The sequence below is a fragment of the Cherax quadricarinatus genome, chromosome 11, assembly GCF_038502225.1.
Source record: "Cherax quadricarinatus isolate ZL_2023a chromosome 11, ASM3850222v1, whole genome shotgun sequence".
In the NCBI taxonomy this organism is placed as follows: Eukaryota; Metazoa; Arthropoda; class Malacostraca; order Decapoda; family Parastacidae; genus Cherax; species Cherax quadricarinatus.
The window spans coordinates 40,477,160-40,491,164 of record NC_091302.1 but is presented as its reverse complement, the minus strand read 5'-3'; the positions used below and the strand labels follow the sequence as shown (position 1 = coordinate 40,491,164).

The following is a 14,005-nucleotide window of genomic DNA, read 5'->3' as shown; positions in this document are numbered from 1 at the left end:
CTGGAGGTTAACACTGCTGTCATGTGGGGGTTCGATAACGTGGGTGGGGTAAGAACACTCACGTAGGCTGGTTAGTTGAAAAACACGCTATGGTCAGCAGCAACGTGAATAACAGTCAGTGATTCACACACGGTTGGTAGTGAGTCATCTACTGGTAACTGGTTACTGGTAACTGGTACTACTGAGACTGCAGATCCGGAAGCTGGAGGTTAACACTGCAGTCCCAGGAGCTGGAGGTTAATACTACTGTCTCAGGAGCTGGATGTTAACACTGCAGATCTGGGAGCTGGAGGTTAACACTGAAGAGTCCCAGAAGCTGGAGGATAACACTGCAGTCCCAGGAGCTGGAGGTTAACACTGCAGATCTGGGAGCTGGATGTTAACACTGAAGAATCCCGGAAGCTGGAGGTTAACACTGCAGTCCCAGGAGCTGGAGATTAATACTGCAGACCCAGGAGCTGGAGGTTAACACTGAAGAGTCCCAGAAGCTGGAGGTTAACATAGCATACCGGGAAGCTGGAGGTTAACACTGTAGACCCGGGAGCTGCAGATTAACGCTGCAGACCCGGGAGCTGGAGGTTAACGCTGCAGACCCAGAAGCTGGAGGTTAACACTGCCGACCCAGGAACTGACGACGCTGGAGGACAGGAGAGATAGGGGGGACATGATAACGACATATAAAATACTGAGAGGAATTGACAATGTGGAAAGACAATGTTCCAGAGATGGGACACAGCAACAAGGGGACACAGTTTGAAGCTAAAGACACAGATGAATCACAGAGATGTTAGGAAGTATTTCTTCAGTCACAAAGTAGTCAGGAAGTGGAATAGTTTGGGAAGCGATGTAGTGGAGGTAGGAGCCATACATAGCTTTATGAAGAGGTATGATAAAGCTCATGGTGCAGGGAGAGTGACCCAGCAGCGGCCAGTGAAGAGGCGGGGCCAGGAGCTATGAATCGACCCCTGCAAGCACACTTTGGTGAGTACAACTAGGTGAGTACACACACACACACAAAACAAATCCGAGAATGGTGGATAATGGTAAATGTCTTCAAATGGGAATAAAGACAATGATAAAAGATAATGTTTTTAAATACAATGTTTCCCCGATGACCTGACTTTATGACGTACACAGACTTATAAGACAAACGAAGGTCTCGAGGTCAAGCTCAGAGAAAGACATGTCACACATAAGGTCATCAAACTGCAAGAGCAGGTCGCACATGAGGTCATTAAATTACGAGATCAAATCTGGTGAGGTCAGGTATTGATGGGGAAGGGAAGGTGACAAGTTTATTATGCTTATTATATGAATCGTTGGACAAGGTGGGCAAAAGGTGCATTTGCATCCCACTACTGAGTTCAGTGTTTTTTTTTTTGTTTTTTTTTGAGATGGATCACTCCTGCTTCCAAAATTGTGTCTAGTCCAGACGTTCTCCTTGTATAACAGCTGTTCTCTTCCCCAGCCCATGGCGTAAGAATGAAGGTTGTGAGGGACTAAACATGCATATTGATTTTATTCCTCCTACAGGCATATTTACTTTCCTTGAAGGTGTGTCTACAAGTCTCCGACGGTTTCCCTGGCATAGAATCTACCGCTACCACCACACGGTATGTTGTATACTCCGCTGCTGTGCAAATAGTTCTGGGTTTATGAAGATTGCCAGAACTGTGTAGTATCCTGACTTCTAATTGCTTCCGAGCAGTTGCAAGTAGAGATGGAGTTGGAGTGAGTGAAGTTATTTGGGCTGGTATGGGTGTTGGGAGTTTTTTTTTTTTTTACCAAATTGTCATTTACATAGATGGGCAGGTGGTAAGAGTTATGTTTGAATGAGGGGAAAGAGAGGAAAGCGTTTAGAGTAGTTATTGTTCGTATCTGTAATTAATGTTGGCTGATTTATTGGGTTTACAGCCAGTGCACTCTTTATGTAAATACTGGAAGATGCACACTTCTCAGTGTATATAACTTAATCAATAAGATTGTAATTCACCTGCACACTAACATCAGCAATACTTTTATTAGTAAAATAGGGACTTAAAAAGGGTAAATAAATCAACCAATAACGTAATGTTCTGAAAGGCAACTGTAACAGAGTCAGGGTGTCCCGTAGTTCGATTGCTAGCGCAGTCAGCTCACACACTGAGGTCCTTGGTTTGACCCCCAGTACGGGTGGACACATTAGGACGTGTTTACTTAAGACACCTGCTGTCCCTCTTCACCTATCAGTAAAATAGGTACCTGGATGTTAGTCGACTGGTGTTGGTCACATCCTGGGGACAAAATTGACATAATTTGCTTTCTATACAGTAGTATGTCAGCTAGACATGTATACATCGTACATGTACTTGTGAAAATAAAGATTATTATTAACACGTCAAAACTTTTTTTCTTTTGTCGATGAAGAATTGTTATATATTCATAACTTAATATAAGAGGGTTAAAAAAAAAACTTACATTTATCTAATTCTTTATTTTGGTTTAGTTTGGCACACAAGTGTTTTATTTATTGTGATTCAGTGTGTCAAGTTTTGAAATATTGACAGAAAGTAATCTTAAAGATCTTGTATATTTTCATTTATTAATGTCACATTTTGAAACATTAAAAAAACACACTAAAAGGTCTTGTGCAGTTAAATTCTTCATGGTTAGAAACCAAACTGTTCACAGTGTTCGTCATGGTCGTGGCCTTGATGAACCAGGTCGTGTTCAACAGGGTCGTGCACCTCGGCAAGGCAGTGCTGCCGCAGCCTCTCAAGCCAATCAGCCCCTCCTGGCGGCTGTCCGTACAATAAATATATTAAACTCTCTCTATTTCTCTCTTCTCTCTCTCTCTTTCTCTCTCTCTCTCTCTCTCTCTCTCTCTCTCTCTCTCTCTCTCTCTCTCTCTCTCTCTCTTTCTCTCTCGTGAGTCATTCTATGTATTTGTTTACCTGGTGATGTGCTGACACAGCGCTGCAGATGTCATAACACCAGACAGTGTTGGTCGCCAGGCAGATGGTTCACGGTCAGGTGGTCACCACACGTTGATTACCATAGGATAACATTATTAATATTATTATACACGTACTTTATCACTGGTTTATTATTATAGTTATAGTCTTGATATTAGAAGGGTGCAATAACAGTTGATTTAATCACATACAGAAATTTTATGAAATTATATATATAAATGAGAGCCCACAGATTAACTGCTGTTACTGAACTTTTTTTACAAATGACAAAAATTATGAAAGCGTAATTCTGAATATACAATAGCGTAGTTATCGTACCAGGACGCTCCCTGGCAGATGAACTGAGTGTGACTGCCTCAGCAAATGACTCTCATGACTCACGAAATCGAAATAACACGATTGCAAACAAACAACGTAACGGGTGGCGATTGAAACCACGACGAATGAGCCGTAAAACTCCAGGGAAGTGCGCAAGCCACTGAGCTAGGTACCTACAACAAGAGTCATTCAGCTAGCTATATTTATACACCAATGGGAGGCTAGCATGGGTTCCGTTGAGATAGGGTAGGTTATCTTGCCTAACCTAACCTAACTGGTCACAGTGGGACTCATGGTAACCTCCCCATGGCGTATAAATATACCTAGTCAGATAATATAACAATGGTTATAAATGACCATAATTTTTAAAGGGTGGACCGGTAAGCCAGCGGAAGGCCTCGGTCAGATGACCAAAAGCTCCAAAGGCGGGTCATCATCTGACTAAGACCCGCGTCAGGAAACATTTGTCCTGTTTCCTGACGAACCTTACCTAACCTAACCTAGTCAGATGAATCAGTGTAGCCAGTTGGCTCAGTGGTTTACGCACTGCCCTGAACGTTTATGACTCACTCGTCATGGATTCAAATCCTACCCGCTCCGTGGTTTAAATGGCTCTCCCATCTATCCTCTGATATCGTTTTTAGTCTTTTTGCTGTGTTGGTGGTTTGTGAAGGGTTGTCATATCTTCCAGACACCAGTGACTGTCATCAGAACACTATGCTAAAATGATGGCAGCCGAAAAATCAAATTTGATATGCTGATCAATATGTAAAATGAAGCGGAGTATTGATGTGAAATGAGCCATCGGAAGTGCATATGCTGAGGTTACATAGATTAGACAGCAGTGAAGATGTATACAGACTAAATTACTTTAGCTATCATATGCAGGAAATAGCTTTTCATGTCTGTTATTTAGTTGTAAAAAATAGAACCTCCACATCAAACACATTATTTACACAACAACATCAGCCACACTACTTACACAACCACACTAAAACTATACCACGGGCGGGGATTGAACTCGTGGCAAGTGAGTCGTGGTATGATTTGTTTGAAATCGTGTCATTATGATTTCGTGAGTCACATTACTTACACAACCACATCATCTACCACTGACTTGCTTCCAATTCCACTCACAGATTTTTTCCTCAGCTTCTCCACAGACTTTGTTGCCCTCCTACTCACAAACTGTCATACCATCTCATACATGTGGGACAACCTTCCACATTGTTCCTGCACAGCAGACGGTTTCTCCTTTTAACGGAAGGAATAAAGAAACAATGGTAGATACGGATGTTGTGGAGGTAATAAAACTTGCAGTAGGTAAGTTTACTCTCACCTGATCAGGCAGACAGCCAGGAAGACGACCAACAGGACACGCAACGAATTCATGGTGATCTGGATGATGGTGAGGTGTTGTCGTGGTGCTGAGGACAGAAGTGTAGCTCCTCACTTGTCCTCGCTGTCTATTGCACCTCAGCATTCCAAAAATATTTTATATCCGACGGTTGGTTGCAACACGCGTATACATCTCTATAACCTACACAATGAACTGGAAGATTTCAAGTAAAGGGAAGAGAGTGAAGTGAGAGGAATTGGGTAAAACAAGCGGAAGTAACATGATAAAAATGATGAAACTCGTTACAGAAGTAAAAACAATAGACGTAGAAAATATGCTTGTCAACTTAATATAAAAGATGAGAGAGAGGATGCTTCTACGTATTTTTTCTTGTTTCTAGTAATTTCTAGTTAAAGATATACATTATATCAGTTGTTTATTATAAACCGTTGTCTTGCGTCCACATGTCACTGTTATCGTCACCAGGAACAGTCATGCAACAGGATCAACAACATTAACAATAAAACAGAAAATGAGAAAACAGCATCAACAATAACAGCAACAGTGAGACAACGGAATTAGTAGCATCAACAATAACAGGAGGTGAAACAACAGGATCAACAACATCAACAATAACATAAAATATGAAACAACATAATTATATTTTTATTTATTTTATTAACCCATCGGCCATTTCCCACCAAGGCAGGGTGACCCGAAAAAGAAAAACGTTCACCATCATTCACTCCATCACTGTCTTGCCAGAGGGATGCTTTACACTACAGTTATAAAACTGCAACATTAACATCTCTCCTCAGAGTGCCAGCACTGTACTTCCCATCTCCAGGAATCAAGTTCGGCCTGCCGGTTTTCCTGAATCCCTCCATAAACATTACCCTACTCACACTCCAACAGCACGTCAAGTCCTAAAAACCATTTGTTTCTATTCGCTATCTAACACGTTCATGCATGCTTGCTGGAAGTCCAAGCCCCTCGTGCACAAAACCTCATTTACCCCCTCCCTCCAACCTTTCCTAGGCCAACCTCTACCCCGTCTTCCCTCCACTACAGATTTATACACTCTCGAAGTCATTCCATTTTGCTTCACCTCTCTACATGTCTGATCCACCTCAACAACCCCTCCTCAGCCCTCTGGATAATTTCCAAACTACGAATTCTCTGCATTATATTCACACCACACATTGCCCTCAGACATAACATCTCCACTGCCTCCAGCCTTCTCCTTGTTGCAACATTCACCACCCATGCTTTACACCCATATAAGAACGTTGTTATAACTATACTCTCATACATTTCCCTCTTTGCTTCCATGGACAATGTTCTTGGTCTCCACAGACTCCTCAGTGCACCACTTACCTTTTTTCCCATCGTCAAATCTATGATTCACATCATATTCATAAGACCCATATGCTGACACGTCCACTCCTAAATATCTGAATACATTCACCTCCTCCATAATTAACAGAATAAATAATAACAAGAAGCGAGACTACAGGATCAGCAGTGCCATCAACAACATTAACAACACAAATACAGTTTAGGTGACATAAGAAATAGTTGACATCATAGGCCACAACTGCAACACATTCATGAAATATAAACAGACTGGAAATCCAGCAAACAACTGAAACTTAATACAGTAACAGAGAGAAAGTAAGAAAAATATGAACACAGTAAACAACAAAAATAATTACAGAGGATGCTTCATATATGACGGAGGGAAAAACAAGAGACATTTGAAAATGGTAGTAAATGAACAAGAATAAATCCTACAGCATAGACTTTAGCTCTGCATTTACTGAGCATATATGTTACAATTAAAGGAAGTAGGTTGGTAGACAGCAACCACCCAGGAAGGTACTACCGTCCTGCCAAGCCAGTGTAAAACGAAAGCCTGTAATTGTTTTACATGATGGTAGGATTGCTGGTGTCTTTTGTCTGTCTCATAAATATGCAAGATTACAGGTACGTCTTGCTACTTCTACTTACACTTAGGTCACACTACACATACATGTACAAGCATATATATATACACACCCCTCTGGGTTTTCTGCTATTTTCTTTCTAGTTCTTGTTCTTGTTTATTTCCCTCTTATCTCCATGGGAAAGTGGAACAGAATTCTTCCTCCGTAAGCCATGCGTGTTGTAAGAGGCGACTAAAATGCCGGGAGCAAGGGGCTAGTAACCTCTTCTCCTGTGTATATTAATAAATATACAAGGAGAAACGAAAACTTTCGTTTCTCCTTTTGGGCCGCCCCGCCTCGGTGGGATACGGCCGGTGTGTTGAAAGAAAAAAAATATGTTACAATGAAACTCGAACAACTATTTAAATTGGAAATTAACTCAGGAACACGAAATAAGTTCATGAAATTTCGAGGCAACATGTGCAGAACTAATGTAGGTAAAAACAAAAATTGGTAATAGGTCTATGAGATCACTGGAATATACTGCCCACTGAAGCTCTAACTGAAAACAAAAATGCAGCCATTTCAGAACCTCGTGATAAAACAATTTGTAAATATCAGACACAACTCAATACAGTACAAGTGTCAGCTGTAGTCAATCGAACATTGATGTTAAGTGAGGCACTAAGAGCCTCTGAATGACCACAGATCACCCAGGATATAATAATGGTGACAACATGTACTCGTGACAACGTATGTTTTACTGGTGACATGTGTTCTACTGGTGCTTTTCATGTTAAATAACTGTGAATCATTCTGTCACTGAAATAGCTTGATCATTTTGTGAAGCTGGTAGTGTGCTAGAAGTGGAGGATGGGGAGAGCCTTCTGCTAGACTATCCTATTCCCAACACTGATCCTTGATGAATCAAGACTGAGTGAGGGTCTGATTACCTGAAACTACTTCGTCTTTCACACCCTCCAGTAATTATTCCCTGTACTGCACTGATAAAGTCACGATTGACGAAACATCTGCATATATTTACATATATTTACTACATATATTTTCTCTCATCATTGGGAGCCACTATTTCGAGAGGCGATAGCGGCATGGAAAATCCCAATTGGGCTTTCCATACCAGCTGGGACCTGACAGAGAAAAATAACCCAGAGTTTCTGTTGTGTTTATCATATATATATATATATATATATATATATATATATATATATATATATATATATATATATATATATATATATATATATATATATATATAAATATATATATATATATATATATATAAATATATATATATATATATATATATATATATATATATATATATATATATATATATATATATATATATATATATAAATATATATATATATATATATAATATATATATATATATATATATATATATATATATATATATATATATATATATATATATATATATATATATATATATATATATATATATATATATATATATATATATATATATATGTCGTGCCGAATATGTAAAACTGGTCAATTAGCAAGAACTCATTTAAAATAAGGTCTTTTCTAAAATTTTCTCTTATACGTTTAAAGATATATTTTTTTCATTAATGTTAATGTAAAAATTTTTAATTTTGCACCAAAAGAATCTTAGAAAACTTACCTAACCTTATTATAACAAGAACAATTTATTTTAGCCTAACCCAACTATATATATTTTAGTTTTGTTTACAATAATTTAATACTAAACAAACACAGTGAAATATATTTTTTTCGTTAGGTTCAGAATGATTTTGGCGAAATTATTGCATACACAAATTTTCTCTTGTCCTATATGGCAAGATGAGCGTTGCTATTTAAGCCAAGATCGCAAGTTCTGCCTATTCGGCACGACATATATATATATATATATATTTATATATATATATATATATATATATATATATATATATATATATATATATATATATATATATATATATATATATATATATATATATATATATATATATCATTTACCAAACTGCAGCAGGCCAGGACTCGACCCTACGAACCTTGTGCCTCCTCCAGAGACAACACAATGTATGTATCACCTTACCACTAGGCCAGCGATCCTACAAGAACCAAGCACACAGCACGGAGCTAAGCTCCTGGCCCCTGTGTGTGTGTGTGTGTACTCACCTAGTTATACTCACCTAGTTGTGGTTGCAGGGGTCACAGCTCCTGACCCCGCCTCTTCAACTGGCAACTACTCAATCACTCTTCCCGCTCAGTGAACTTTATCATACCTCTTCTTAAAGCTATGTATGGATCCTGCCTCCATTACATCACTACCCAGGCTATTCCACTTCCTGACAACTCTGTGACTGAAGAAATACTTCCTAACATTCCTGTGGTTCATCTGAGTCTTCAACTTCCAACTGTGACCCCGTGTTTCTGTGTTCCATCTCTGGAACATCCGGTCTCTGTCCACCTTGTCTATACCTCTCAGTATTTTATATGTAGTTATCATATCTCCCCTATCTCTCCTGTCTCCAGTGTCGTGAGGTCGATTTTCCTTAACCTCTCCTCGTAGAACATACCACTTAGCTCCAGGACTAGTCTTGTTGCAAACCTTTGCACTTTCTCTAGTTTCCTTACATGCTTGGCTAGGTGAGGGTTCCAAATTGGCGCTGCATATTCCAATATGGGCCTAACGTACACAGTGAACAGGGTCCTGAATGAGTCCTTATTTAGATGTCGCAATGCTGTTATTAGGTTTGCCAGGCACCCGTATGCTGCAACAGCTATTTGATTGATGTGCGCCTCAAGAGATGTGCCCTGTGTTATACACACACCAAGATCCTTTTCCTTGAGTGAGGCTTGTAGGCTCTGGCCCCCTAGACTGTACTCCGTCTGTGGTCTTCTTTGCCCTTCCCCAATCTTCATGACTTTGCACTTGGTGGGTTGAACTCCAGGAGCCAGTTGCTGGACCAGGCCTGCAGTCTGTCCAGATCCCTCTGTAGTTCTGCCTCGTCCTCGTCCGATTTAAGTCTTCTCATCAACTTCACATCATCTGCAAACAGGGACACTTCGGATTCTATTCCTTCCGTCATGTCGTTCACAAATACCAGAAACAGCACCGGTCCTAGGACTTATCCCTGTGGCACCCCGCTCGTTACAGGTGCCCACTCTGACACCTCTCCACATACCATGACTCGCTATTGTTTTCCTGACAGATATTCCCTGATCCATTGTAGTGCCGTCCCTGTTATCCCTGCCTGGTCCTCCAGTTTCCGCACTAATCTCTTGTGTGGAACTGTGTCAAACGCTTCCTTACAGTCCAAGAAAATGCAATCTACTCACTCCTCTCTCTCTTGTCTTATAGCTGTCACCCTGTCATAGAACCCCAGTAGGTTTGTGACACAGGATTTCCCATCCCTGAAACCGTGCTGGCTGTCGTTGATAAGCTCATTCCTTTCTAGGTGCTCCACCACTCTTCTCCTGATAATTTTCTCCATCACCTTGCATACTATACACGTCAGTGACACTGGTCTGTAGTTTAATGCTTCGTGTCCGTCTCCTTTTTTATAAATTGGGACTACATTTGCTGTCTTCCATACTTCCGGTAGTCGTCCTGTTTCGATAGATGTGTTAAAGATAGTTGTTAGTGGTACACAAAGTGTCTCTGCTCCCTCTCTCAAGATCCATGGAGAGAAAAGTGCCTCTGCTCCCTTTCTCAGGACCCATGGAGGGATGTTATCAGGTCCTATCGCCTTTGAGGTATCTAGCTCCCTTAACAACCTTGTTACTTCTTCCTCGGTTGTATGTGTTGTGTCCAACACTTGGTGTACCCCACCTCTCTGACTTTCTGGAGGCCCTTCTGTTTCCTCTGTGAACACTTTTTTGAATCTCATGTTGAGCTCCTCACATACTTTGCAGTCTTTTTTATGACCTCCCCTCCTTCCTTCCTCAGCCTGATTACCTGGTCCTTGACTGTTGTTTTCCTCCAGATGTTACTGTACAACAGCTTTGGGTCAGATTTGGCTTTTGCTGCTATGTCATTCTTGTATTGTCTTTGGGCCTCCATTCTTATATGTGTATATTCATTTCTGGCTCTACAACTGCTCTCCTTATTCTCCTGGGTCCTTTGCCTTCTATACTTCTTCCATTCCCTAGCACACTTGGTTTTGGCCTCCCTGCACCTTTGGGTGAGCCAAGGGCTCATCCTGGCTTTTTCATTATTCCTGTTACCCTTGGGTACAAACCTCTCCTCAGCTTCCTTGCATATTGTTGTCACATATTTCATCATCTCGTCCACTGACTTCCTTGCCAGTTCTCTGTTTCACTGCACCCTGTTAAGGAAGTTCTTCATGCTTGCAAAGTCCTCTTTCTTGTAGTCTGGCTTCACTCGTCTGACCCTCCCTACTTTCCCCTCCACTTGTAACTCTATGTATTCGAAGCTTAAAACCACACGATCACTAACCTCCAGGGGTCTTTCATATGTGATGTCCTCAATGTCTGCACTATTCAAGATGAATACTAGGTCCAGTCTCGCTGGTTCATCCTCTCCTTTCTCTCTGGTAGTGTCCTTTACGTGTTGGTACATGAGGTTTTCCAGTACCACCTCCATCATCTTAGCCCTTGCCTTTTAACTGGCTGTCAAGATGCCGAAAAATGCTTAAAAATAAAAGTCCTGAAGATAAAGACGTACAAACTATGCTATTTGCTCTTAAGTGCCTGCACACTGTAGCCAAAGCATAATAGTTTTACCATCTTATGAGCAAGCGATTGTAATAACTCACTACAATGGATACATTACAAATCTTTTCATGGAACATTGCTTCCATCAGGAAGCGGTTGCCTGACTTACATCATATTAGTGCAACCAAGAATATTGATGTCATCTGTTTGCAGGAATGTAGATTGAAAGATGGAGCACCTCCACCAAACTTGCTTGGATATGCAGCTTATAACCTAAGGTCAACCAACTGTTGTGTGATGTATGTCAGAAAGAACTTGCCACATTCACTCCTTTCCTTGCAGAGTCGAGTTAACATGCAGTATCATGGTGTCAAAGTATATGCAGGCGATTTTTCCATAAACATTTTTAATCTCTATGCCCCAGCGAACCAGCTTCGACCTGATGCTTTACCAGATCTCATCAATAGTGAACCTACCATCATTCTTGGAGATTTTAATGCCAGACATAAGAATATTGGTGGGTCTATAACAAACACCAAAGAAACTAAACTAGTGAAATTGCTAAATGAGCATGATAATGTTTGAATTGTGGGCACTACTGAGCCTACTCACATATGTGGTGGCATACTAGATCTGTGCCTTGGATTTAATACATCATATACGATGCATGACTGTCATAGTTGATGATCTTTTATCTGATCACTTCCCAAGACTAACAACTGTCAATCTTGATCACATCTCCAGCAATCAAGGAGCTAAATACAGAAGGAGGAAACTTATTCTCAAACCAGAACACAGAGACAACTTTATTAACCACTTGGATCAATGGTATAAGAATCACGAGCCAATTGGCACACAAAAATTTAATGATGATTTAGTTACCACTATTGAGAGTGTCCTCACAGATCAAGTGGGCAAGAATAGGAAACAAAGACCCTCCACTATAAATAACAATAAAAACCAGTGTAAATACTATAATGATCCACAGCTACGCAATCTAACACATGCAGCTAGGAGGATTGGTAAAGCATACCGTGAATGTAGAACCCCAGACCTGGTCAGAACGTTCAAAGCTGCACTAACAAATGAAAGGAATAGAAAGCAAGAACTTAGGCAACAGGAATGGGAACAGTTTATTAGTGGATTAAATAGGTCCACCCCTTTAAGTTTGGCTTGGAAAGGTATAAATAAAATAACCAGGAAAAAGACTGGCAATGTTGCTCATCCTTTCCTCTTGAAAAAGCAAATGACCTCATAAATGACTGGTCCAAAACATCCAGGCATGAAAACCTTCCATCTCATATTAGACAAAATTTAGAGAGTGCTTCTGAAGAAATATTGAAACTGATTAATTTTTTGAGCCAAAATATTGATGAGAGTGATTGCCTCTTTACCGAGTATGAATTAGATAATCCATTAACTAAGGGTCGATCAACTGCTTCTGGAGAGAATGGTATAACCTATGATATTCTCAAAACTCTAAGGCACGTGCCTGATAACCCTTTGTTGGCACTGTATAATCTCAGTTACACTGAGGGCGTTCTTCCTACTTCCTGGACCAATAGTCTCATTGTGCCTATCCCTAAGCCCCAACAGCCTGATACATTCAGGCCGATCTCCTTAACTAGTTGTCTTTGTAAAACTTTTGAAAGAATGATACTTAACAGACTGTACTACAGAATCAGACACCAACTTTCCCCCTACCTCTGTGGGTTCATGAAAGGTAAAAGTGTGCAGAACTGTATTTCCACCTTTCTCACTGCACACACCTCTACTAGTTTTACCACTTTTCTTGATCTAAAATCTGCATTTGATATTGCAAACAGAACCGTTATACTACATGAACTAGCCAAAATTAATAATGGTGGTAGCTTACTCTGCTGGATAATAGGATACCTGTCAAATAGAGTATCCTCTGTCCTTTACCAAGGCTTCAGAAGTGAGTCTAAAGAAATGTCTTTAGGTACACCGCAGGGAGGAGTTCTTAGTCCCATGCTATTTAATATTCTGATTAATGCTCTCCTAAATGCTCTACCTGCCTCACCTAAACATATAGCTATAAGCTATGCTGATGATATCATGATCCATACAACAGGGCATAAGAAGATGAGTACCATTCTCAATGAAGTTCAAGCAATTTGTAATCGACTAGGCCTCATAATATCTTCCTCTAAAACAAAGATATTAACAAGCAAACGACATCCCCCACCCATCTATTTGCAGGGTGAAATCATTAGCTACGTTAAAACTTACAGATATCTTGGTGTAGATGTACCCTTTAACAAATCCACTATACCACAACTAAACAAGAAATGTAAAGCTAGGCTAAATGCTCTCAAAGCTGTTGCTGGCTACAATCCCAACTATGGTGCTAATGTGAGAATCGTGAGAATGATGTACTTAGCCTACGTTAGGTCCTTAATTGATTATGCTGCTCCCATGTTGATATTAGCTAGAGAAAGTTCTCTCCTACCCTTGGAGTTAATGCAAAATGAAGCTCTCGGGATTATTCTTGGCTGTCCCAGATCTACAAAAGTTCTTAACATGAGGAAGGAGCTTGGTATTTCTAGTATCAGTGATAGGATTGTTGAGATTAACACTGTACTCGGTATTAGAATGTTGAGAAACGAACCAGACACTGTCACAATGAGTCTTACCAAGTGTTTAGAGGTAAATACACACAGATCTAAATGGATTGTGAAAACGTGCAATTGCATTAAGTTTTATAACCTGCATGAACTGTATCACTGTAGGCAACAAGAGCATTTAACCCCTCCGTG

At 40.2% G+C, this 14,005-nt stretch overlaps 1 long non-coding RNA gene across 1 annotated transcript; it reads right to left on the bottom strand.

The window, feature by feature from the left end:
- Positions 1-2,458: 2,458 nt before the first annotated feature.
- On the bottom strand, positions 2,459-4,766 carry LOC128687517 (uncharacterized). The gene is made up of 3 exons (XR_008406847.2): positions 4,612-4,766; positions 2,934-2,955; positions 2,459-2,780 (listed from the first exon to the last, which is right to left on the bottom strand). It is a non-coding gene; the product is annotated as an uncharacterized lncRNA (long non-coding RNA).
- Positions 4,767-14,005: the final 9,239 nt, after the last annotated feature.